This window comes from Oncorhynchus keta, unplaced genomic scaffold (genome assembly GCF_023373465.1).
Source record: "Oncorhynchus keta strain PuntledgeMale-10-30-2019 unplaced genomic scaffold, Oket_V2 Un_contig_1882_pilon_pilon, whole genome shotgun sequence".
NCBI classification, from domain to species: domain Eukaryota; kingdom Metazoa; phylum Chordata; class Actinopteri; order Salmoniformes; family Salmonidae; genus Oncorhynchus; species Oncorhynchus keta.
In genome coordinates, this window is record NW_026281129.1 from 10,564 (window position 1) to 37,500 (window position 26,937).

The window sequence follows — 26,937 nt, forward strand, 5'->3', positions numbered from 1 at the left end:
AAATACATAAATACTTATGGTAATATATACATGTAAACAGGAGTAATATAGTGACCAGTAACAGGATAAATAGATACTAATGGTAATATATACATGTAAACAGGAGTAATAGTGACCAGTAGCAGGATAAATAGATACTAATGGTAATATATACATGTAAACAGGAGTAATAGTGACCAGTAGCAGGATAAATAGATACTAATGGTAATATATCCATGTAAACAGGAGTAATAGTGACCAGTAACAGGATACATAGATACTAATGGTGATATATACATGTAAACAGGAGTAATAGTGACCAGTAACAGGATAAATAGATACTAATGGTGATATATACATGTAAACAGGAGTAATAGTGACCAGTAACAGGATAAATAGATACTAAGGATAACATGTAAACAGGAGTAATAGTGACCAGTACAGGATAAATAGATACTAATGGTAATATATCCATGTAAACAGGAGTAAAGTGACCAGTAACAGGATACATAGATACATGGTGATATAACATGTAAACAGGAGTAATAGTGACCAGTAACAGGATAAATAGATACTAATGGTGATATATACATGTAAACAGGAGTAATAGTGACCAGTAACAGGATAAATAGATACTAATGGTGATATATACATGTAAACAGGAGTAATAGTGACCAGTAACAGGATAAATAGATACTAATGGTGATATATACATGTAAACAGGAGTAATAGTGACCAGTAACAGGATAAATAGATACTAATGGATATATCCATGTAAACAGGAGTAATAGTGACCAGTAACAGGATACATAGATACTAATGGTGATATATACATGTAAACAGGAGTAATAGTGACCAGTAACAGGATAAATAGATACTAATGGTAATATATACATGTAAACAGGAGTAATAGTGACCAGTAGCATTGTTTTAAGTGGCTAGTGATATATTTTACATCATTTCCCATCAATTCCCATTATTAAAGTGGCTGTTGTTGAGTCAGTGTGTTGGCAGCAGCCACTCAATGTTAGTGGTGGCTGTTTAACAGTCTGATGGCCTTGAGATACAAGCTGTTTTTCAGTCTCTCGGTCCCAGCTTTGATGCACCTGTACTGACCTCGCCTTCTGGATGATAGCGGGGTGAACAGGCATTGGCTCGGGTGGTTGTTGTCTTTGATGATCTTTATGGCCTTCCTGTGACATCGGGTGGTGTAGGTGTCCTGGAGGGCAGGTAGTTTGCCCCCGGTGATGCGTTGTGCAGACCTCACTGCCCTCTGGAGAGTCTTACGGTTGTGGGCGGAGCAGTTGCCGTACCAGGTGGTGATACAGCCCGACAGGATGCTCTCGTTTGTGCATCTGTAGAAGTTTGTGATTGTTTTTGGTGACAAGCCGAATTTCTTCAGCCTCCTGAGGTTGAAGAGGCGCTGCTGCACCTTCTTCACGACGCTGTCAGTGTGAGTGGACCAATTCAGTTTGTCTGTGACGTGTACGCCGAGGAACTTAAAACTTACTACTATCCACTACTGTCCCATCGATGTGGATAGGGGGGTGTTCCCTCTGCTGTGGGTGAACAGTGGAGGTTAGTACAGGAGAGGGCTCAGAACGCACCCTTGAACGCACCCTTGTGGGGCCCCAGTGTTGAGGATCAGCGGGGTGGAGATGTTGTTGCCTACCCTCACCACCTGGGGCGGCCCGTCAGGAAGTCCAGTACCCAGTTGCACAGGGTGGGGTCGAGACCCAGGGTCTCGAGCTTGATGATGAGCTTGGAAGGCACTATGGTGTTAAATGCCGAGCTGTAGTCGATGAACAGCATTCTCACATAGGTATTCCTCTTGTCCAGATGGGTTAGGGCAGTGTGCAGTGTGGTTGAGATTGCATCGTCTGTGGACCTATTTGGGCGGTAAGCAAATTGGAGTGGGTCTAGGGTGTCAGGTAGGGTGGAGGTGATATGGTCCTTGACTAGTCTCTCAAATCACTTCATGATGACGGAAGTGAGTGCTACGGGGCGGTAGTCGTTTAGCCCAGTCACCTTAGCTTTCTTCGGAACAGGAACAATGGTGGCCCTCTTGAAGCATGTGGGAACAGCAGACTGGTATAGGGATTGATTGAATATGTCCGTAAACACACCGGCCAGCTGGTCTGCGCATGCTCTGAGGGAGCGGCTGGGGATGCCGTCTGGGCCTGCAGCCTTGCGAGGGTTAACAAGTTTAAATGTCTTACTCACCTCGGCTGCAGTGAAGGAGAGACCGCATGTTTCCGTTGCAGGCCGTGTCAGTGGCACTGTATTGTCCTCAAAGCGGGCAAAAAAGTTATTTAGTCTGCCTGGGAGCAAGACATCCTGGTCCGTGACTGGGCTGGATTTCATCTTGTAGTCCGTGATTGACTGTAGACCCTGCCACATGCCTCTTGTGTCTGAGCCGTTGAATTGAGATTCCACTTTGTCTCTGTACTGACGCTTAGCTTGTTTAATAGCCTTGCGGAGGGAATAGCTGCACTGTTTGTATTCAGTCATGTTGCCAGACACCTTGCCCTGATTAAAAGCAGTGGTTCGCGCTTTCAGTTTCACGCGAATGCTGCCATCAATCCACGGTTTCTGGTTAGGGAATGTTTTTATCGTTGCTATGGGAACGACATCTTCGACGCACGTTCTAATGAACTCGCACACCGAATCAGCGTATTCGTCAATATTCCCATCTGACGCAATACGAAACATGTCATTGACAGTGACAGTGAAGATGCCTGCCAGCTGGTCTGCGCATGCTGTGAGAACGCATCCTGGAATATGGTCTGGTCCTGTGGCTTTGCGAGTGTTGACCAGAGATGGTGAGCTCATCGACGCTATCGGCGGAGCCCCGAAACATATTCCAGTCAGTGCGAGCAAAGCAGTCCTGCAACATAGCCTCTGATTTGGCGGAGCAATTCTCTACGGCACATATGTCAGAGTCAAGGCCCGCGGGCCACATCCGGCCCGCGAGAAGGTTTTTTACGGCCCCTGGGATGATCTTGATTTATTATTAGAACCGGCCCGCAGACCGCAGCAAGCCGGCAGCCCGCAGATCTTTTACACGCACCAATACTACATTTCCCACAATGCAACGGTGACGCACCGAGCAGTAGGCTGCTTCATTTCAATATTTATTGGCACAGCAGTTGTCAGCATCACAGTAAAATTAACTTTCAGATACCCATCAAAAATGGCAAAACGGAAGGTGGACACTGAGAACCGGGGTTTCAAACAAGGTGGGAGTCGGAGTATTTGTTCACGGAGGTAGCTGGAAAACCTGTGTGTCTTCTGTGTGGAGAAAGTGTGGCGGTACTGAAAGAGTATAATCTGAGACGACATTATGAAACGAAACACGCGGACAAAAACAAGAATATGGACATGGAACAAAGGCTACAAAAGGCAGAGGAATTAAAACGAGGCCTCAAATCTCGACAGGCTCTGTTCAAAAAGCCAAATCACAAGGCCAGGCTGCTGTCAAGGCCAGTTTTATTTTGGCAGAAGAGATCGCTAAATCAGCCCGGCCATTTACGGAGGGGGATTTCATCAAAAACTGCATGATTAAAGTTTGTGACGAAGTTTGCCCAGAAAAAAGGCAACTCTTTTTAAATGTGAGTCTGAGCAGAAACACCATTGCCGAGAGAGTAGACCAGTTGTCCATCAATCTAAAAGAGCAGCTTGTGAAAAAGGGAAAAGATTTCATTGCATATTCCTTGGCTGTGGATGAGAGCACCGACATTTCTGACATTGCCCAGTTGTCAATTTTCATCCGCGGAGTGGACTCCAGCCTAAGCGTGACAGAGGAGTTTTTGGCTTTACGTCCTATGCATGGCACAACTACGGGGCATGATTTGTATGAAGAGGTGTCAAGATGTGTAAATGAGATGGAGCTGCCTTGGGAAAAACTCGTGGGTTTGACAACCGACGGAGCACCTGCGATGTGTGGACACAGGAGCGGACTGGTGGCGAAGATACGGGAAAAGATGCAAGAGGAAAACGCGACAGGTGAGCTGACAGCTTATCATTGTATCATACACCAGGAAGCGTTGTGCGGTAAAGCCTTGAAAATGGAGCATGTAATGAGCATCATCACGCGCACAGTTAACTTTATCAGAGCCAAAGGTTTGAATCACCGCCAGTTCAAGGCATTTCTGACGGAGTTAGAAACGGAGCATGGTGATTTGCCTTATCACACAGAGGTGCGATGGCTAAGCCAGGGAAAGGTGCTTCAAAGATGTTTCGAGCTTCGTGAGGAGATTTGTCTGTTCTTGGACAGCAAAGGGAAAGACACAACACAACTCCGAGACGAAATGTTTCTGTGTGAAATGGCTTTTCTGTGTGACATTACGAGTCATCTGAATGCAATGAACTTGCAGCTGCAGGGTCGGGATCGTGTCATCTCTGATATGTACAGTACAGTGAAGGCATTTAAAACCAAACTGACTCTGTGGGAGACGCAGATGCGGAAAGAAAATTTGAGCCACTTTCCCAGCTGCCAGACCATGAAAGAGAAGCTCTCTACCAGTGCGTTCCCGAGCGCACAGTTGGCTGATAAAATAGGTATGCTTGCCGCTGACTTTCGACGCCGATTTGCTGACTTTGAAGCACAAAAAAGCAGGTTGGAACTGCTCGGTAACCCATTTGCTGTTGACGTGGAAAGCTCACCACCAAACCTCCAAATGGAGTTGATTGACCTCCAATGCAATGATGCACTGAGGGCAAAATATGCGGCAGTGGGTGCTGCGGAGTTCGCCCGTTTCCTCCCCGACACAATGCCCCAGCTGCGCATCCAGGCTGCTCAAACGTTGTCTATGTTTGGCAGCACATACCTGTGTGAACAACTGTTTTCTTTGATGAACTTGAACAAACATCACACAGAAGTCGACTTACTGCTGAACACCTCCACTCAATTCTGAGGATTTCCTCAGCTCAGAGCCTTACCCCGAACATTGATGAACTTGTGGAAAAGATGGGACACCACCAAGTATCACCCTCAACCTCAAACAAGTGAACATTACTGTGCAATCACATATTTAGAGTTTTTACTCAGTTCAAGTTTAAAAGTTAAAGTTTAATATTTGTTTTCACTGCATGTTACTTCTCCTTAAACAAAGTGTTGTTTTTGATTAATAGATTTTTGCACTTTATTTTATTGTATTTCAATCCAATTATATTTTAAAAATATTTCAGTTGAGTGGATGATAGAAAATTGCTATTATTGTTTTTTTCTTTGAAGTAAATTTAGCCCACTTTAGCTAAAATAGAAAATATAGGCTACTGATGGTGCCTTGAATACCGGTTTCTTTCATTTAATGTTCATGTTATGGGGATTTTTATATAAAGGAAATTTGTCTTTTGTGTCTGTTGAAAATTAAAGATTACTGACAGAGCCATAAGAAAATATTGCTTTATTTATCTGATCATATTGGAATATATTTGTTAGGTTTTCAGTAGGTTCAATTAGGTTCACTAGACTATATGCGTCATTTAAAAATTTTTCAATGAACATTCGAACAGTCCGGCCCTCGGCTTGTAGCTAAATTTTTTATTTGGCCCTCCGTCCATTTGACTTTGACACCCCTGCTCTACGGAGTGTGTCACGGATACTTCCTGTTTGAGCTTCTGTATGTAAACAAGAAGCAGGAGTATAGAGACATAATCTGATTTGCCAAAGGGGACAAGAGATGGCCTTGTATGCTTGCATTTGGGTTGTGTTACAGTGGTCTAAGACTTTATCGCCCCTAGTGGTGAAGGAGATGTGTTGATAAAAGTGTCTTAGTGAGGCAGATTTTAAAATCGCAAGCAACAAGAAAAGCTCATGTCTCGGTGGACATGGTTTCCAGAGTAGATGCTCGAAGAGGATGGCTGATGTTTTATATGCTCCTAACCAGCTGTGCTATTTTGTTAGTTTTTAGTGTTGTTTTTCACATGTTTCTTTACTTATTTTGTACATAATGTTTCTGCTACCATCTCTTATGACCGAAAATCATTTCTGGACATCAGAAGAGAGATTACTCACCTCAAACTGGAAGAAGCTTTTTCCTTTAACGAGTCCGACGAGAATGATATACTGCTTCCCAGGAACAGGCCCAAATCCCTGTGCTTTGCGTGAAGAAAAGCCTTCTGAGAATTCGTAGGCAAGCGAGTAAACTCCCACTGCCATCCGTTTTATTGGCTAATGTGCAACCATTGGAAAATAAAATGAATGAAGATTATGCTATCAAAGGGACATTAACAACTGTAATATCTTATGTTTCACTGAGTCGTGGCTGAATGACGACACGGATAATATAGAGCTGGCGGGATTTTCCATGCACCGGCAGAACAGAGAAACTACGTCTGGTAAGACGAAGGGTGTGGGTGTGTGTCTATTTGTCAATAACAGCTGGTGCGCGATGTCTAAAATTAAAGAAGTATCAATGTATTGCTCGCCTGAGGTAGAGTACCTTATGATAAGTTGTAGACCACACTATCTACCAAGAGTTCTCATCTATATTATTTGTAGCCGTCTATTTACCACGACAGACCGATGCTGGCGCTAAGACCACACTCAATAAACTCTATAAGGCCATAAGCAAACAATAAAATGCTCATCCAGAAGCGACGCTCCAAGTGGCCGGGGACTTTAATGCAGGCAAACTTAAATCAGTTTTACCAAAATGTTACTAGCATGTCACATGTACAACCATAGGGGGAAAAATGTTTACTCCACACACAGAGGTGCATACAAAGCTCCCCCAAACCTCCATTTGGCAAATCTGACCATAATTCTATCCTCCTGATTCCTGCGTACAATCAAAAACTAAAGCAGAAAGTACCAGTGACTCGCTCAATATGGAAGTGGTCAAATGACGCAGATGCTACTCTACAGGACTGTTTTGCTAGCACAGATGTAGCACAATATGTTCCGGGATTCATCCAATGGCATTGAGGCGTATACCACCTCTGTCAATAAGTGCATTGACGACGTCGTCCCCACAGTGACCATATGTACATATCTCAACCAGAAGCCATGGATTACAGGCAACATCCACATCATGCTAAAGGCTAGAGCTGCCGCTTTTAAGGAGCGGGATACTAATCCGGACATTTATAAGAAATCCTGCTATGGACCATCAAACAAGCAAAGTGTCAATACAGGATTAAGATTGAAAACTTTTACGGACTACAAAGGGAAACCCAGACCCAGAGTTGCCCAGTGACGCGAGCCTACCAGACTAGCTAAATGCCTTTTATGCTCGCTTTGAGGCAAGCAACACTGAAGCATGCACGAGAGCACCAGCTGTTCTGGATGACTGTGTGACAACATTCTTGGTAGCCGATGTGAGCAAGACCTTTTAAACAGGTCAACATTCACAAAGCCGCGGGCCAGACGGATGACCAGGACGTGTACACAAAGCATGCACAGACCTACTGGCAAGTGTCTTCTCTGACATTTTCAAGCTCTCCCTGACCGAGTCTGTAATACCTACATGTTTCAAGCAGACCACCATAGTCTGTGTGCCCAAGGAAGCAAAAGTAACCTGCCTAAATGATTACCACCCCGTAGCACTCACGTAGGTAGTCATGAAGTGCTTTGAAAGGCTGGTAATGGTTCACATAAACACCATTATCCCGGACACCCTAGACCCACTCCAACCCGTATACCGCCCCCAGCAGATCCACAGATGATGCAATCACAATCGCACTCCACACTGCCCTTTCCCACCTGGATAAAAGGAACACCTATGTGAGAATGCTGTTCCTTGACTTCTGCTCAGCGTTCAACACCACGAAGCTCATCACTAAGCTTAGGACCCTGGGACTAAACACCTCCCTCAGCAACTGGATCCTGGACTTTCTGATGGGCCGCCCCCAGGTGGTAAGGGTAGGCAACAACACGTCTGCCACACTGATACTCAACACTGGGGCCCCTCAGCGGTGTGTACTTAGTCCCCTCCTGTACTTCCTGCTCACCCACGACTGCATGGCCATGCACGACACCAACACCATCATTAAGTTTGCTGACGACACAACAGTAGGCCTGATCACTGACAACGATGAGACGGCCTATAGGGAGGAGGTCAGGGGACTGGCCGTGTGGTGCCAGGACAGCAACCTCTCCCTCAATGTGAGCAAGACAAAGGAGCTGATCGTTGACGACAGGAAAAGGTGGGCCGAACACGCCCCCATTAACATCAACAGGGCTGTAGTGGAGCGGGTCGAGAGTTTCAAGTTCCTTGGTGTCCACATCACCAATGAACTGTCGTGTTCCAAACACACTAAGACAGTTGTGAAGAGGGCACAACAAAATCTTTTCCCCCTCAGAAGACTGAAAAGATTTGGCATGGGTCCCCAGATCTTCAAAAAGTTCAACAGGTGCACCATAGAGAGCATCCTGACCGGTTGCATCACTGCCTGGTACGACAACTGCTCGGCATCTGACCGTAAGGCGCTACAGAGGATAGTGCTTATAGCCCAGTACATCACCTGCCATCCAGGACCTATATCAGAGGGAATCCCATAAAATTGTCAGAGACTCCAGTCACCCAAGTCATTGATTGTTTTCTTTGCTACCACACGGCAAGCGGTACCGGAGCGCTAAGTCCAGAACCAAAAGGCCCCTTAACAGCTTCGACCCCCAAGCCATAAGACTGCTGAACAATTAATCAAATGGCCACCGGACTATTTACATTGCCCCCCCCCTCCATTTGTTTTGTACACTGCTGCTAATCGCTGTTTATTATCTATGCATAGTCACCACCCCTACCTACATGTACAAATTACCTCAACTAACCTGTACCCCCGCACACTGACTCGGTACTGGTACCCCCTGTACAGTTGGAGTCGGAAGTTTTACATACACCTTAGCCAAAAACATTTAAACTCAGTTTTTCACAACTCCTGACATTTAATACGCGTAAAAATGCCCTGTCTTAGTTCAGTTAGGATCACCCATTTATATAAAGAATGTGAGATGTCAGAATAATAGTAGAGAGTGTGATTTATTTCATCACATTCCCAGTGGGCCAGAAGTTTACATACACTCAATTAGTATTTGGTAGCATTGCCTTTAAATTGTTTAACTTGGGTCAAACTTTTCGGGTAGCCTTCCACAAACTTCCCACAATAAGTTAGGTGAATTTTGTCCCATTCCTCCTGACAGAGCTGGTGTAACTGAGTCAGGTTTGTAGGCCTCCTTGCTTGCTTGCACAGGATTATTCAGTTCTGCCCACAAATGTTGTATAGGCTTGAGGTCAGGGCTTTGTGATGACCACTCCAATACTTTAAGCCATTTTGACACAAATTTGGAAGTATGCTTGGGGTCATTGTCCATTTGAAAGACCCATTTGCGACCAAGCTTTAACTTCCTGACTGATGTCTTGAGATGTTGCTTCAATATATCAACATGAATTTTCCTCCCTCATGATGGTATGTATTTTGTGAAGAGCACCAGTCCCTCCTGCAGCAAAGCACCCCCACAACATGATGCTGCCACCCCGTGCTTCACGATTGGGATGGTGTTCTTCGGCTTGCAAGCATCCCCCTTTTTCCTCCAAACATAACGATGTTCATTATGGCCAAACACTTCTATTTTTGTTTCATCAGACCAGAGGACATTTCTCAAAAAGTACAGTCTTTGTCCGCATGTGCAGTTGCAAACTTTAGTCTGGCTTTTTTATGGCGGTTTTAGAGCAGTGGCTTCTTCCTTGCTGAGCGGCCTTTCAGGATATGTCGATGTAGATACTTTTGTACCTGTTTCCTCCAGCATCTTCACAAGGTCCTTTGCTGTGGTTCTGGGATTGATTTGCACTTTTCACACCAAAGCACGTTCATCTCTAGGAGACAGAACGTGTCTCCTTCCTGAGCGGTAGGACGGCTGCGTGGTCCCATGGGGTTTATACTTGCGTACTGTTCTTTGTACAGATGAACGTGGAACCTTCAGGCGTTTGGAAATTGCTCCCAAGGATGAACCAGACTTGTGGAGGTCTACACTTTTTCTTTTGAGGTCTTGGCTGATTTATTTTGATTTTCCCATGATGTCAAGCAATGAGGCAGAGTTTGAATGTAGGCCTTGAAATACATGCACAGGTACACCTCCACTTGACTCAAATTATGTCAATCAGCCTATCAGAAGCTTCTAAAGCCATGACATAATGTTATGTATTTTTCCAAGCTGTTTAAAGGCACAGTCAACTTAGTGTATGTACACTTCTGACCCACTGGAATTATGATACAGTGAATTATAAGTTAAATAATCTGCCTGTAAAAAATTGTTGGAAAAATGACTTGTGTCATGCACAAAGTAGATGTCCTAACCGACTTGCCAAAACAATAGTTTGTTAACAAGACATTTGTGGAGTGGTTGAAAAACGAGTTTTAGTGGCTCCAACCTAAGTGTATGTAAACTTCGGACTTCAACTGTACATAGCCTCGTTATTGTTATTTTATTGTTACCTTTAATTATTGTTGACTTTAGTTTATTTGGTCAATATTTTCTTAACTCTTCTTGAACTGCACTGTTGGTTAAGGGCTTGCGTTTCACGGTAAGGTCTGCACTGTTGGTTAAGGGCTTGTGTTTCACGGTAAGGTCTACACTGTTGGTTAAGGGCTTGCGTTTCACGGTAAGGTCTACACTGTTGGTTAAGGGCTTGCGTTTCACGGTAAGGTCAACACTGTTGGTTAAGGGCTTGCGTTTCACGCTAAGGTCTACACTGTTGGTTAAGGGCTTGCGTTTCACGGTAAGGTCTACACTGTTGGTTAAGGGCTTGCGTTTCACGGTAAGGTCAACACTGTTGGTTAAAGGCTTGCGTTTCACGGTAAGGTCTACACTGTTGGTTAAGGGCTTGCGTTTCACGGTAAGGTCAACACTGTTGGTTAAGGGCTTGCGTTTCACGGTAAGGTCTACACTGTTGGTTAAGGGCTTGCGTTTCACGGTAAGGTCTACACTGTTGGTTAAGGGCTTGCGTTTCACGGTAAGGTCTACACTGTTGGTTAAGGGCTTGCGTTTCACGGTAAGGTCTACACTGTTGGTTAAGGGCTTGCGTTTCACGGTAAGGTCTACACTGTTGGTTAAGGGCTTGCGTTTCACGGTAAGGTCTACACTGTTGGTTAAGGGCTTGCGTTTCACGGGAAGGTTGTTGCACTTGTTGTATTTGGCGCATGTAACAAATAATGTTTGATTTGATTCCTGCTCGTTCATAGCCTTGTACTTTTCATTAAGTGCCAGTTTGTTGTTGTTGTTGTCCTGAGGTGGAACATATACAGCAGTCATGACAACAGATGAAGACTCTCTCGGGAGGTAGATGGGTCGCCACTGGACCATCAGGTATTCCATCTGTTGTTGATGAAGAGACATATTCTTCCCCCCCTGCAGTTCCCTGAATCCGATGTCCTGAATTGAAAATCCCATTGAGGGTATCTTGTCCGAAAGCCATGTTTAAAAAATACTGAGAATATTACAGTTACGAGAGTCCCGTTGGTAGCAAATCGGCGATCGGAGGTCATTCGTCTTATTATCAAGTGACAAATAGAATGGAGGGAAGTGGTGGCCAGTTTTCCCTTCACCTTAATCTCAACAGGACTTCAATCTCTTGTCACTTTCTAATTTGCATTTCCTCTTGGGTAGCCCGAAGATTAGATCAGATGTAAATGAAAGTCGCAGCCGATCTGAGGTTCAAAAGTTTTTGAGGAAATGATAGCGGGTCTCAAGACGGCAGCCATGAAGTATGGCGCCATCATAGAAAGAATGGTCTAACACTAAACTGCTCCCCTGCATCCCTGTCTGAGAGCCAACACCAGAAACAGATGTTCCATTTTCCCCCATGTTCATTCTTCATGAATCATTCCCAAGCCAGCGGAATCTCTCTCTCTCTCTCTCTCTCTCTCTCCTCTCTCTCCTCTCTCTCTCTCTCTCTCTCTCTCTCTCTCTCTCTCTCCTCTCTCTCTCTCTCCTCTCTCTCCTCTCTCTCTCTCTCCTCTCTCTCTCTCTCTCTCTCTCTCTCTCTCTCTCTCTCTCTCTCTCTCTCTCTCTCTCTCTCTCTCTCTCTCTCTCTCTCTCTCTCTCTCTCTCTCTCTGTCTCTCTGTCTCTCTCTGTCTCTCTCTGTCTCTCTCTCTGTCTCTCTGTCTCTTACATTTACATTTAAGTCAAAGGTCAAAGTATCTTCTGCTATGCAGGCTATTGCCTCAAGGGTGGAGATTACCCAGAACTCTGTCACAAGTCCCAGAACTCTGCTGCAGTCATCATTACACAGATATAATGATCTCATCTTTCATTTATCTTTAGGTCACCTGTTGATGCTCCCTGAATAAACCTACAACTCTACCAGACATAGACATAACACAGACTTTATCATTGTCTTTTATCCTGTGTCTGTCCAGGGCTGTATTTTATAGTACAACATGTGCTGACCTATATTACTATATAAAAGCACTGTGGCTCTTCATCCTCTGTTAGTGGGGCAGCTGCCGGACGTGGACACAGGGGTGGGGTGCTGGGTAGAGGTGGGTGTTCCTCCTCTGGACAGACCTGAGTTGTAATGGCAGAGTAAAGAGCTTAAAATGGCACGGAAATTAACTTCCTGTCCCGCCATACACATATCTCATTACTTCCTGCTTTCCTCACATGGATCAGATGGCTGTCCCTGAAATCAGATCCCTGTTTCCCAGGGCCTTCATTTCCTCCTCTGTGTCCCCTCCTCCCTGCTCTTCCGCAGTGGCCTGATGGTTCAGATGAGGTAAGGGGAAGTTGTTTTCTGCCTTTACTTTCTATATAGACGAAAGGGATGTTTTTGATAACTTTGTCTCAACAATGCATCCTAGATTTTTTGTTTCTGTGTGGAAATCTATGTATGGTGTTTGAGTCTGGTGTGTGCGACCATCTGATGTGTGTGAGACTGTGTCTGTTGTGTGAGTCTGGTGTGTGAGACTGTGTCTGGTGTGTGTGAGACTGTGTATGTTGTGTGAGTCTGGTGTGTGTGAGACTGTGCCTGTTGTGTGAGTCTGGTGTGTGAGACTCTGTCTGTTGTGTGTGTCTGGTGTGTGTGAGACTGTGTCTGGTGTGTGTGACTGTCTGGTGTGTGTGACTGTCTGGTGTGTGTGAGTCTGGTGTGTGTGTGTGTGTCAGTCTGGTGTGTAAGACAGTCTGGTGTGTGAGAGTCTGTGTGTGAGTCTGGTGTGTGTGAGACTGTGTCTGTTGTGTGTGAGACTGTGTCTGCTGTGTGAGTCTGGTGTGAGACTGTGTCTGTTGTGTGACTGTCTGGTGTGTATGAGTCTGGTGTGTGTCAGTCTGTTGTGTGAGTCTGTTGTGTGTGTGAGACTGTGTCTGTTGGTGTGTGAGTCTGGTGTGTGTGTGAGACTGTGTCTGTTGTGTGTGTGTCTGGTGTGTGTGTGAGACTGTGTCTGTTGGTGTGTGTCTGGTGTGTGTGTGAGACTGTGTCTGTTGTGTGTGTGTCTGGTGTGTGTGTGAGACTGTGTCTGTTGGTGTGTGTGTCTGGTGTGTGTGTGAGACTGTGTCTGTTGTGTGTGTGAGACTGTGTCTGTTGTGTGTGTGTCCATCAGGGTATGATGACGTCTGTGATGTCCTTTGTCCAGAATGTCTGACTGACGTTATTACCACACAAAGACTGTCTATTGTCAAGGTTCCCATTAGCCTGGCTACGACTGGGATCCCCCTAATGCTCTTCCAGTGCTGCACATGCCTGATCCATGTGACTCTGTGTATGGTGAGTGTGTATACCTCTTTGTGTGTGTGTGACTGGTGGAAATATGCCTAATGAAGCCAGATGGGGAGATGGGATGAGTGTATGATAAAAGAACAATCCCCCCATTCTGTTGTGTGTCTCCCCCCAAGGCATCGCCTCACTTCCTGTTGCACAGTCACAGGAAGCAGGAAGTCGGCTCAATCAGAAATGACCTTTAAATTTCAACCACATTATAACGCAGGTATTCTGCAGTCCGGATTGAATCTAGCCTCTAGGATCCCAGCGACGCTAGTCAAGAGGAAGCAATGAAAGATGGATTCTATATTGTATCAATGTGATTCTAAAGATATTTATCCATTACATAGGATTGTGTAACCTAGTATAAAATGTGTACTGTATCCTAAAAAAGCTTAACATTTTCTCAATAATATAGAATGTTCTGTATAGTCTCCATCGATTGCAATACATATTTAAAACTTTGAAATATGATCAATTTAAAGCCAAGAAATGTGTCTTCAGATAGGCTATGTATTACATAATGTGTATCCACGTTCACTTTGACGACTGTCGGAGGAAGTTGTCACATGTCTACTGAGGCTGAGGAAACAGTCATCTTGCTTTCATCCCCTTTCCCTCATCCCATTTCCCTGTTTCCCCATCGCAGCGGACACTTCAAACGGGCGTGTGAGTTGAGGCTGCTGGGAGCAGAGGATTATGGGATAGCGTGGTGCTGATGAAGTCTGGTGGATCTGGGTCACAGATAAAAGCTGAGCAAACTGATGCAGAACTACTGCCACTTAACAACCCTGGCCAACAGAACAGACTGAACATGTGGCTGCCAGGACAACTTTACTAGTTGTTTAATGTGCTGTAATGCCTTAGTTGGGTATCTATAATCATAATGTATAATCATAATACATGATTATGGTACAATTTAAGTTGGATCCTAATTATGTTGTTAGTGACTGTATTGAATATTGTATCATTCTGCACTATTTTATTAACACAATTTATAAAGTTCCCTTAACTAAAATACATTTTTCCCATCTTACAAACCAAGCTGCTCGGTAGAAAAGACTCTAGACGGACAACGAGGGTTTAATGATTTCTGAACCTTTTATTTGAAACGTCAGTGTTCAAGGGAAAATAAAACAGCAATATAAATATTAGCATAACAAATAAGAGATTAGGGGGGGTTTAAGAGTTTCATAAGAAAGACATCAGGCCACAGCACGGGAGAGGATTAATTCAGCAGCAGACGGACATACACACATATATAATATTTATAATAATTTGTTCATATGGACAGAGAGAGAGGCATTCCTGCACAAATTTGCGATATGAATCACAGAAAGAAAAAGTAAAGAGGTTACAGAAGGATAGAAACATTTTTTTCAATATACTTTTTTTTTTTGTTGGTTTCTTTACAGGGTGGTAAAATGGAGAGTGAAAATGAACACAAAAAATGTGCGCAACACATATCACAAGTTAACTAGTCTATGGGTGTCACTGTTTACTCATCTTCTAAAGTTAGCAACTTTATTTATTTACACTGAAGAGTTAGTTAGTTGGCCTTCATGGTGTTTAGTTACTACATTGCAACACAAACTGTAGAAGAACATTTCAGAGATCTTTTTTTCTCGCAGCGGTTTTCATATTTTTCTTGAAAAACAAATGCAACACATTCCAGTAGTAAGCCGCGCCTTGTGGAGAGAGGACTTTTAGTTTGAAAATGCTGGACGTGGTCCGTACTATACAAACACCTGGCTCATACCACCGACAGGACCAGTGTTTATTTACAGTGGGGAAGAGCCTTCACTGGACCAGGGAGTGGAGGGCAGAGGCTTGAGGTTAGCTTTACCAGAGTGGATTTACACTGAGGGGATAGATACAGCGAGGAATGGAACTAGCGAACTCTGTCCCCGCTCCCTTCTTCTGAAGTGGTATCTCCTCTGTGACATGGAGAGATGCTTGGCTTGGCTCTGTCACCCTCTAACCTGGGTCAGTGCATTCGAGGAAGTTTAGGGGTGGACCTTGCCTATGTACATTCAGTGAGTAGAGCCAAGGTCGTTGCCCCCCTCCCAGTCAATCTAATGGTACCAACCCAGACGTCGCACCCCATCCCTTTCCACTCTCCCTTGAACCCTGCCTCCATGCTGCCTCTTCATGTGGTGGGAGCCTGACAGAAGGACGATAAAGTAAAGACTTCCTACTTATCTTCTAAACAACTCTTATGCTGCTGAGTCGTCAAAAAACATGTCTTATCACATCAAGAAATATAACTATCTGCACTTCAGGATACATAGCAAGGGGTGAACACTCAATCTGGAGCCTGGTGACCTAAGAAGTGTAACTTCTCAGCAATTTGTTGAAGATCTCTACTTGTGCCCTCCTCTGAAGGGCTTTTTACCCTACAGCTCATCTTTGCAGTATGAACAGTGCATCTCCTATGGTTGAAGTGGGATAGCCAGTGAGGGGAGGGGGCATAAGGGGACAGCAGGTGGTCTCTATGCCCATCTATGGTGTTCTAAAAAAGGGGCAGTGCCTACTATGTCACCAAGCCAGCCAATAGGGCTGATGATAGTACTATAACATGCCCCTCCCCCTCTGCCCTAGCACTCTAATAGGGTTCACGCTAAGGTCATAAAAAGCAAAATATTCTAATCTTACCATTTAACTAATGCTTACAAAATCATATTTAGGATTTTTCGCTGCTTCACGCCAGATAAATGCTACAAAGTGCATTTATCAACCAGTATTTTGGGAGAAGAGTTAAGGTGGTCGTCCTCTTTGCAACGCTTAAGCAATGCATTGTTGAATCTTCTAGAAGGTTTGTGGTTTGAAGCTATAGGAACATGCAGAGGAGTAGAATATTCCCAGTGGACACGATACCCTTGTGTTCCAAAGAGCTGTGGTGTAGGATCCTATGAGGCTGATCCTATATAGCGGTGGAGGCTCGACGCTCATGTCGGGATTTTCAAATTCAACTGAATGCCGCACAGATTGGTTTTAGGACTGCTATATAGGAATCTATACTATAGTCATCTACTATAGTCAACACTGATCTACTTTCCAACTCAGGAAAATAAACAATTACAAATCCAACATGAAACATCTTAGGGAACATGGTTCAAATATCAACCTGTGAATACGTCACTGGGTGAACCTTGTTACCCCAGCAAGGTTTCTTACACTCAATCTGTTGTCTGAAGTGAATCCAAATTAATTGATCCCCCCCCCCCCAACTCCAGTCTTCCTTACCAGGAAATACCATTAATACTTTGCTGTTGAGTAGAACAGAACACAGGCTTTCCAAAAACAACCGTTTCTAGCTAGCCTTCAGAAAGGAAACAAAAACAACCGTTTCTAGCTAGCCTTCAGAAAGGAAACAAAAACAACCGTTTCTATCTAGCCTTCAGAAAGGAAACAAAAACAACCGTTTCTATCTAGCCTTCAGAAAGAAAACAAAAACAACCGTTTCTAGCTAGCCTTCAGAAAGGAAACAAAAACAACCGTTTCTATCTAGCCTTCAGAAAGGAAACAAAAACAACCGTTTCTATCTAGCCTTCAGAAAGGAAACAAAAACAACCTTTCTAGCTAGCCTTCAGAAAGGAAACAAAAACAACCGTTTCTATCTAGCCTTCAGAAAGGAAACAAAAACAACCGTTTCTAGCTAGCCTTCAGAAAGAAAACAAAAACAACAGTTTCTAGCTAGCCTTCAGAAAGAAAACAAAAATAAAATGTCCATGCGGTTTGCAAACCTTCAACCCTTTTCAGATTCAAGAGCCCAAAAACAAACATTCCCAAACCATCTCCATATTTTGTGTTATCATATGAGCGTGACCAATACAATTCCAACCATGGTTAGAGTAAACGCATTGTGTGGAAAAGTGGGGGTGAGCGAGGGTTGAATTCACAGGAGGTTGGTGGCACTTTAATTGGGGAGGACAGGCTTGTGGTAATGGCTGGAGAGGAATGGTATCAAACACATGGTTTCCATGTCTTTGATGCCATTCCATTCGCTCTGTTCCGGCCATTACGAGCATTCCTCCCTCAACAGCCTCCTGTGGTTAAATTTAATTTCTCATCAGGTTGTTCTCTTCTCATCGTATACTCCATATCTATCCATTCATCGTTCGTCCTTCCATCCATCCTACTTCTTCTCCTTCTTGGTGGACTTCTTCTTGGAGGCGGGGGTCTGGGCAGCCTTGGGGGTTCAGGCTGAGCCGAGGCCTCGGGAGGGCTGGGCCTGCAGGGCCTGTTGTTGGGCTGCCATCTGCTGCTGCATCAGCATCTGCTGCTGCTGCTGCTGCTGCTGGGGTTGGAGGTCAGGGTGGCCGTGCTGCCAGGGGATGTAGACGTTCTGACGGTAGTCGGGCACGTGCTGCAGGGTGAACTGGGGACTGTAACGGGTGCTTAGACCCATGGTGCCTGGTCCCAGGGTGGCGGTCGCTTCGCTCACTTCTGGGGAGAAGAGGGGCAGAGCGGGGAGGAGGAGAGCAGAGAGGACATAGAACATATTAACAAGATGTTCTGACACGGCAGAGATGACTTGTATAATACATTGATTGTTCCCATTTGTTAGATTTCAATGATCACTTATATATGTTGCTTGGTAAACGTGTGTGTTTATGCAAAGCTAATTGGACTGAAGTGAATCGAGAGAGACTAAAATAATAAAGGCAGAGACCTTTTGTCAAGGTGGAGAAACTTGTGAATTCATGGTGTGCATGTGTGTGTGTTCATTTCTGAATGTATGTATGTGTGTGAGTGACCTAGCTGCTAGCTAATAATTCTCTCCCAGCCCAGAGCTACAGGGACACACACACATCCCGACCCCATTCCCTGCTCTCTGCCTCCACTACACGCATGCACGCTCACACACACAAACGCAACCACACAAGCTAGTAGAATTAGACTACGGATAAAAGAAGCTGGGACAATAGCTGATTTGACATGGCTGTTTCTGCTACCCTAACTGACTGGGCTATCTGCTAACTAACTGGGCTATCTGCTAACTGACTGGGCTATCTGCTAACTGATTATTAATGCACTACCTGAAGCACCATCTGCCTTTGATAACATTCTAAACCCTCCGTTTCTAGTTAACATGACCCGTCTGGTAGCCTCTGTTTCTAGTTGTTAACATGACCCGCCTGGTCGCCTCCGTTTCTAGTTAACATGACTCGTCTGGTAGCCTCTGTTTCTAGTTGTTAATATGACTCGTCTGGTAGCCTCCGTTTCTAGTTGTTAATATGACTCGTCTGGTAGCCTCCGTTTCTAGTTGTTAATATGACTCGTCTGGTAGCCTCCATTTTTAGTTAACATGACTCGTCTGGTAGCCTCCGTTTCTAGTTGTTAATATGACTCGTCTGGTAGCCTCCGTTTCTAGTTGTTAATATGACTCGTCTGGTAGTCTCCGTTTCTAGTTGTTAATAGGACTCGTCTGGTAGCCTCAGTTTCTAGTTGTTAATAGGACTCGTCTGGTAGCCTCCGTTTCTAGTTGTTAATATGACTCGTCTGGTAGCCTCCGTTTCTTGTTGTTAATATGACTCGTCTGGTAGCCTCAGTTTCTAGTTGTTAATAGGACTCGTCTGGTAGCCTCCGTTTCTAGTTAACATGACTCATCTGGTAGCCTCTGTTTCTTGTTGTTAAGATGACTCGTCTGGGACTTCTGTTTCTAGTTGTTAATATGACTCGTCTGGGACCTCTGTTTCTTGTTGTTAATATGACTCGTCTGGTAGTCTCCGTTTCTAGTTGTTAATATGACTCGTCTGGTAGCCTCCGTTTCTAGTTGTTAATAGGACTCGTCTGGTAGCCTCCGTTTCTAGTTGTTAATATGACTCGTCTGGTAGCCTCCGTTTCTAGTTGTTAATATGACTCGTCTGGTAGTCTCTGTTTCTAGTTGTTAATGACTCGTCTGGTAGCCTCCGTTTCTTGTTGTTAATATGACTCGTCTGGGACCTCTGTTTCTTGTTGTTAATATAACTTGTCTGGTAGCCTCTGTTTCTTGTTGTTAATGACTCGTCTGCGACCTCTGTTTCTTGTTGTTAATATGACTCGTCTGGTAGCTGTGTTTCTAGTTGTTAATATGACTCGTCTGGGACCTCTGTTTCTTGTTGTTAATATGACTCGTCTGGTAGCTGTGTTTCTTGTTGTAATTAATATGACTCATCTGGTAGCTGTGTTTCTAGTTGTTAATATGACTCGTCTGGTAGCCTCCGTTTCTTGTTGTTAATATGACTCGCCTGGTAGCCTCCGTTTCTTGTTGTTAATATGACTCGTCTGGGACCTCTGTTTCTTGTTGTTAATATAACTTGTCTGGTAGCCTCTGTTTCTTGTTGTTAATGACTCGTCTGCGACCTCTGTTTCTTGTTGTTAATATGACTCGTCTGGTAGCTGTGTTTCTAGTTGTTAATATGACTCGTCTGGGACCTCTGTTTCTTGTTGTTAATATGACTCGTCTGGTAGCTGTGTTTCTTGTTGTAATTAATATGACTCATCTGGTAGCTGTGTTTCTAGTTGTTAATATGACTCATCTGGTAGCTGTGTTTCTAGTTGTTAATATGACTCGTCTGGTACTTCTGTTTCTTGTTGTTAATATGACTCGTCTGGGACCTCTGTTTCTTGTTGTTAATATGACTCGTCTGGTAGCCTCTGTTTCTTGTTGTTAATATGACTCGTCTGGTAGCCTCTGTTTCTTGTTGTTAATATGACTCGTCTGGTAGCTGTGTTTCTTGTTGTTAATATGACTCGTCTGGTAGCCTCTGTTTCTTGTTGTTAATATGACTCGTCTGGGACCTCTGTTTCTTGTTGTTAATATGACTCGTCTGGTAGCCTCTGTTTCTTGTTGTTAATATGACTCGTCTGGTAGCCTCTGTTTCTTGTTGTTAATATGACTCGTCTGGTAGCCTCCGTTTCTAGTTGTTAATATGACTCGTCTGGTAGCCTCCGTTTCTTGTTGTTAATATGACTCGTCTGGTAGCTCTGTTTCTTGTTGTTAATATGACTCGTCTGGTAGCCTCTGTTTCTTGTTGTTAATATGACTCGTCTGGGACCTCTGTTTCTTGTTGTTAATATGACTCGTCTGGTAGCCTCTGTTTCTTGTTGTTAATATGACTCGTCTGGTAGCCTCTGTTTCTTGTTGTTAATATGACTCGTCTGGTAGCCTCTGTTTCTTGTTGTTAATATGACTCGCCTGGTAGCCTCTGTTTCTTGTTGTTAATATGACTCGTCTGGTAGCTGTGTTTCTTGTTGTTAATATGACTCGCCTGGTAGCCTCTGTTTCTTGTTGTTAATATGACTCGTCTGGTAGCCTCTGTTTCTTGTTGTTAATATGACTCGTCTGGTAGCTGTGTTTCTTGTTGTTAATATGACTCGTCTGGTAGCCTCTGTTTCTTGTTGTTAATATGACTCGTCTGGTAGCCTCTGTTTCTTGTTGTTAATATGACTCGTCTGGTAGCTGTGTTTCTTGTTGTTAATATGACTCGTCTGGGACCTCTGTTTCTTGTTGTTAATATAACTCGTCTGGTAGCCTCTGTTTCTTGTTGTTAATATGACTCGTCTGGGACCTCTGTTTCTTGTTGTTAATATGACTCGTCTGGTAGCCTCTGTTTCTTGTTGTTAATATGACTCGTCTGGTAGCCTCTGTTTCTTGTTGTTAATATGACTCGTCTGGGACCTCTGTTTCTTGTTGTTAATATGACTCGCCTGGTAGCCTCTGTTTCTTGTTGTTAATATGACTCGTCTGGTAGCCTCTGTTTCTTGTTGTTAATATGACTCGTCTAGTAGCCTCTGTTTCTTGTTGTTAATATTACTCGTCTGGGACCTCTGTTTCTTGTTGTTAATATAACTCGTCTGGTAGCCTCTGTTTCTTGTTGTTAATATGACTCGCCTGGGACCTCTGTTTCTTGTTGTTAATATGACTCGTCTGGTAGCCTCTGTTTCTTGTTGTTAATATGACTCGTCTGGTAGCCTCTGTTTCTAGTTGTTAATATGACTCGTCTGGGACCTCTGTTTCTAGTTGTTAATATGACTCGTCTGGTAGCCTGTTTCTTGTTGTTAATATGAATCGTCTGGTAGCTGTGTTTCTAGTTGTTAATATGACTCGTCTGGTACTTCTGTTTCTTGTTGTTAATATGACTCGTCTAGTAGCCTCTGTTTCTTGTTGTTAATATGACTCGTCTGGGACCTCTGTTTCTTGTTGTTAATATGACTCGTCTGGTACCTCTGTTTCTTGTTGTTAATATGACTCGTCTGGTACCTCTGTTTCTTGTTGTTAATATGACTCGTCTGGGACCTCTGTTTCTTGTTGTTAATATGACTCGTCTGGGACCTCTGTTTCTTGTTGTTAATATGACTCGTCTGGTAGCCTCTGTTTCTTGTTGTTAATATGACTCGTCTGGTAGCCTCTGTTTCTTGTTGTTAATATGACTCGTCTGGTAGCCTCTGTTTCTTGTTGTTAATATGACTCGTCTGGGACCTCTGTTTCTTGTTGTTAATATAACTCGTCTGGTAGCTGTGTTTCTTTTTGTTAATGACTCGTCTGCGACCTCTGTTTCTTGTTGTTAATATAACTCGTCTGGTAGCTGTGTTTCTTGTTGTTAATATGACTCGTCTGGTAGCTGTGTTTCTAGTTGTTAATATGACTCGTCTGGGACCTCTGTTTCTAGTTGTTAATATGACTCGTCTGGTAGCCTGTTTCTTGTTGTTAATATGAATCGTCTGGTAGCTGTGTTTCTAGTTGTTAATATGACTCGTCTGGGACCTCTGTTTCTTGTTGTTAACATGCCTCGTCTGGTAGCCTCTGTTTCTTGTTGTTAATATGACTCGTCTGGTAGCCTCTGTTTCTTGTTGTTAATATGACTCGTCTGGTAGCCTCTGTTTCTTGTTGTTAATATGACTCGTCTGGTAGCCTCTGTTTCTTGTTGTTAATATGACTCGTCTGGTAGCTGTGTTTCTTGTTGTTAATATGACTCGTCTGGTAGCCTCTGTTTCTTGTTGTTAATATAACTCGCCTGGTAGCCTCTGTTTCTTGTTGTTAATATAACTCGTCTGGTAGCCTCTGTTTCTTGTTGTTAATATAACTCGTCTGGTAGCCTCTGTTTCTTGTTGTTAATATGACTCGTCTGGTAGCCTCTGTTTCTTGTTGTTAATATAACTCGTCTGGTAGCATCTGTTTCTTGTTGTTAATATGACTCGTCTGGGACTTCTATTTCTTGTTGTTAATATGACTCGTCTGGTAGCCTCTGTTTCTTGTTGTTAATATGACTCGTCTGGTAGCCTCTTTCTTGTTGTTAATATGACTCGTCTGGTAGCTGTGTTTCTTGTTGTTAATATGACTCGTCTGGTAGCTGTGCCCTGGCTCTGTCTGAACCTGCACAGAGAGTGTTTCCTCTTTCTCACTGTCAGACACACTATCCAGCCAGAGTCATTCTATCATTCTCCTAATGGAAACCGTAAGATCACATCCGGGGTGTGTGAGCAGTGTCTTGGAGGGAGGGGTATATGTGTGTGCGTGGGAGGATTGATGTGTCAATGGTAGAAATAACAATGAAACAATGACAGAAGTCTATGTGCTAAGACTTCTTATTGAAATTTGTCTGTCTGTCTCTCTGTACAATGGGTCATGGACATCTTTATCAATGAGTCTGGCTTCATGCCCTCTAACATAACAGGAACAAACCATGACCCCTCCCTCCCTTCCCTTGTACCCCACCACATTGAGGGAGAGAGGGGGATAAAAACAAATGAATATGGGGATGTGGTGATGGAAAGAGAGGGATAGAGAGTGGTAGAGGATTGGAATAAAGGATGGAGAGATGGGATAGAGAGATGAATGGAGAAGTGTTGGACTCACGTTGGCGGCGGCCATCAGTGCTTGGAGCTGCTCGGCCTCGGTGGGGGGTTGGGCCAGGGTCCGGTTCCCATGGCCATTTCAGGGGGCCTCCAGCCCTGCAAGGACAGAGAGAGAGAGGACACATACGTCAACAACTGGCAGCCATTTTGGAACTGTAGTCTTTGAGAGTGTTTTGTTGTGTTGCTGGTCCCTGGTGTGACGTTTGGTGGTTTATGATGTCAAGTCACAGCGTCTGATCATGAGTAGACACAGCCTGTGTGTACATCCGAAGATGATGTACAAACACACACACAGTCATGTGCACGCATGAGCACACACTTCAGTACATCCTCACTCTCTCTAGCATGTCCACTAGCACAGCACCATGTAGTAAATCGGATGAAACCTTAATGGCACCACATTAAAAAGGATCAGCTGGCTAAACACACAGAGACACACACAGAGACACACACACACGTTGAACATTTCCATATGGGCAATGTTGATCTTCAAAGGGTTGTTTTTTAGTCTGTAATCAGCATGTAGAGGAACAAAGGAAGGAGTAGATCTGCTCTCTAGAACGCTCACCTTCTTGCACACGCACATGCACACACACACACACAAACAAACATTTAGGTCAAATAGTTCTGCTAGTCCCGTCCTGTTTCACAAGACCTAACGGAGAAGGCCACTGATACTCTGCAGTTTGTTTTCTGGGTTCTTCAGTTCTGTATCTGACTGCCTGGGCTTTACAATGTCCCTGTTCTCTAACCTTCCCTACCCTGCCATATCTCACTGAGTCCTATAGGCATTAGGCACGGGCATTTCCTCGAAGCAGTCGACTGATGGTTTTCACCCACACCAGTCTCTTCAGCAGCTGTTTGACGACCTAAATCAGTAGTTCATTAGCTCCAGGAGGTTGTGGGCAGTATTGGGGGTTACATAATCAGATGCCTTTTTACAGTTACTTTGTCAAACAACGCTACGTGTGCGTTACTTTCAGAATCATATCTCTACAGGGTGCATGTTTCTGTGACCTGGTCTCCACTTGTTTCTCGTTTAGTTCTGGAGCGAACGGTAGTGCTGAGCAATTCCGTGACATTTAGGTTCTTTTTCGTTTTTTAAAACAACTAATTGACCGACGTCAATTAAATTATTTGAATTCCATTTTGTTCGTATAATTTTTTCTGTGAACTAAATGCACAGTTTCTTTAGAGATAAATCAGATCAAGTCCAAACTGGGCAATGTAGTTGGAAGTTGTAGTTTCCAACAGGCCAATATTCTACATAGTTTAGCACAGAAAACGTGGTAATTAACTACGCGACCATAATCCATTGCGCGCCTACTACTGTGTGGGCAGACATGGAGAGGGATAGAGAGAAGTTTTCGCAAAGTATCTCTACCTAAAAATACATGATCTAAGTGATTGATAGTTGGTGTTCAGCAGTCATAAAAGCAGTCATAGAAGTATGCCTCATTTACTTTGCAATAAATAATAAGTAATAAAGTCATTGAATAAAACTAATGTAATATACACAGCAACTGAAGTATTTTATTAAAGTAAAGTAGTGTGAATAAATGATGGTTAGTAAGTGATAAGTAGTAATGGACAGTCACTACTATCGCGGGGGACTTTTATTAATTGTTTCAGTCTGTGTTGTTACAGAATTCAACCCACATAATGCATAGTGCATTTCATGTTTGTACCGACCTTAAAAAGCACTAATCGCTCAGCACTAGCAAGCAAAGAAATGATATTTGGAGAAAAGCCATGACAGCTGCTTTCCATAGAAATGTATAGAGGGCACTCCTCTGACCTTTGCCATTGATCACTTCTGTGATATTTGCTTAGTTTATTTGGATCCCCATTAGCTTTTGCAGAAGTAGCAGCTACTCTTCCTGGGGTCCACAAGAAACACAAAACATGACAAGGAAAGTAAAGTGTGCCCTCTATACATCTCTATAGGTCCGTGTACATGCAGTCTATAACCAGAATTGACGTCTCGGGAAAAAGATTTTGAATGAAAAGATAGGAAATCTGTACAGATGTTTGGCTTACAGTATATATGGCTAATTAAGCAGCCCATAGATAGTGCAGAACTTGTAGACTAGCACAGGGAAGCAGAGTCCCAGATGAAAGGAGGAACTAGTGATTAAACCTGAGTTAGACAGTAGTCTGACTTTGGTAGAGTGTGTGCGAGTTCGCCTTGCTCCCTCCGACAGTCAAACAAACAATGAGATTTTTAAAAATGTTCATGAAACTAGCGTAAAGTAATATAGCTTTTTTATGATTTTGTGTGGGACTCCATAGGGCGACGCACAAATGTAACAAGTAAATGTAATATGTAATGTAAGTAATGACACCACTAGTTGTAGGTAAAGGCTGTGCCCCTGTTTGAAGCCCCAGGGAGGAAAGAGAATGGCATGCGAGGGGTTAAAAAGGTCTCAGGTCCAGCTTCCTGACTTATACGAGCAGCAGTAAAAATAAGATGAATGCGTGTTATGGACTGCAGTTTAAAAAAATAACTGAATGCCAATTAAAAACCCATTGGACAAAAGTACATGGAGCGGGTAGGATTTAGTTTATTATCTACTTCACTTGCTTTGGGAATGTTAACATATGTTTCCCATAACATACGTTTCCCATGCCAATAAAACCGTTACAGTAGAGAGCACTGGAGGCTGCTGAGGGGAGGACGGCTCATAATAATGGCTTGAGCGGAGCCAATGGAATGGCATCAAACCATGTGAGGATAGAGATTGAGCATGTTTTTGTTCAAACAAGTGGGGCCAAAATGTTCTGCCAAATTTTCACCCACATTTAATTTTACGCCAAAAAATTACTGATGTGCCAAAGTGTGAGACAGTCTTACATGTTTGACCACGGCCAGCATCTCAAATGAGAACCAGACAAGGTTAAAGTGGGGTCAGTGGAGGCAGCTGGGAGGCCATTTTGATTAGTTTCCTTTGGTGGATTGGAGAGATGAGGAGGCCTTGTTTGTCGCTAATTAGCCTCTCCTTGCTTTATCCCTCCCTGCGGTCAGGACTATCACTCCCTGCGGTCAGGACTATCCCTCCCTGCGGTCAGGACTATCACTCCCTGCGGTCAGGACTATCCCTCCCTGCGGTCAGGACTATCCCTCCCTGCGGTCAGGACTATCCCTCCCTGCGGTCAGGACTATCACTCCCTGCGGTCAGGACTATCACTCCCTGCGGTCAGGACTATCCCTCCCTGCGGTCAGGACTATCCCTCCCTGCGGTCAGGACTATCCCTCCCTGCGGTCAGGACTATCCCTCCCTGCGGTCAGGACTATCCCTCCCTGCGGTCAGGACTATCCCTCCCTGCGGTCAGGACTATCACTCCCTGCGGTCAGGACTATCCCTCCCTGCGGTCAGGACTATCACTCCCTGCGGTCAGGACTATCACTCCCTGCGG

At 44.0% G+C, this 26,937-nt stretch overlaps 1 pseudogene; it reads right to left on the reverse strand.

The window, feature by feature from the left end:
* Positions 1-17,949: 17,949 nt before the first annotated feature.
* LOC127920289 (protocadherin gamma-B1-like) overlaps positions 17,950-26,937 on the reverse strand; it is a 15,938-nt pseudogene continuing 6,950 nt past the window's right edge.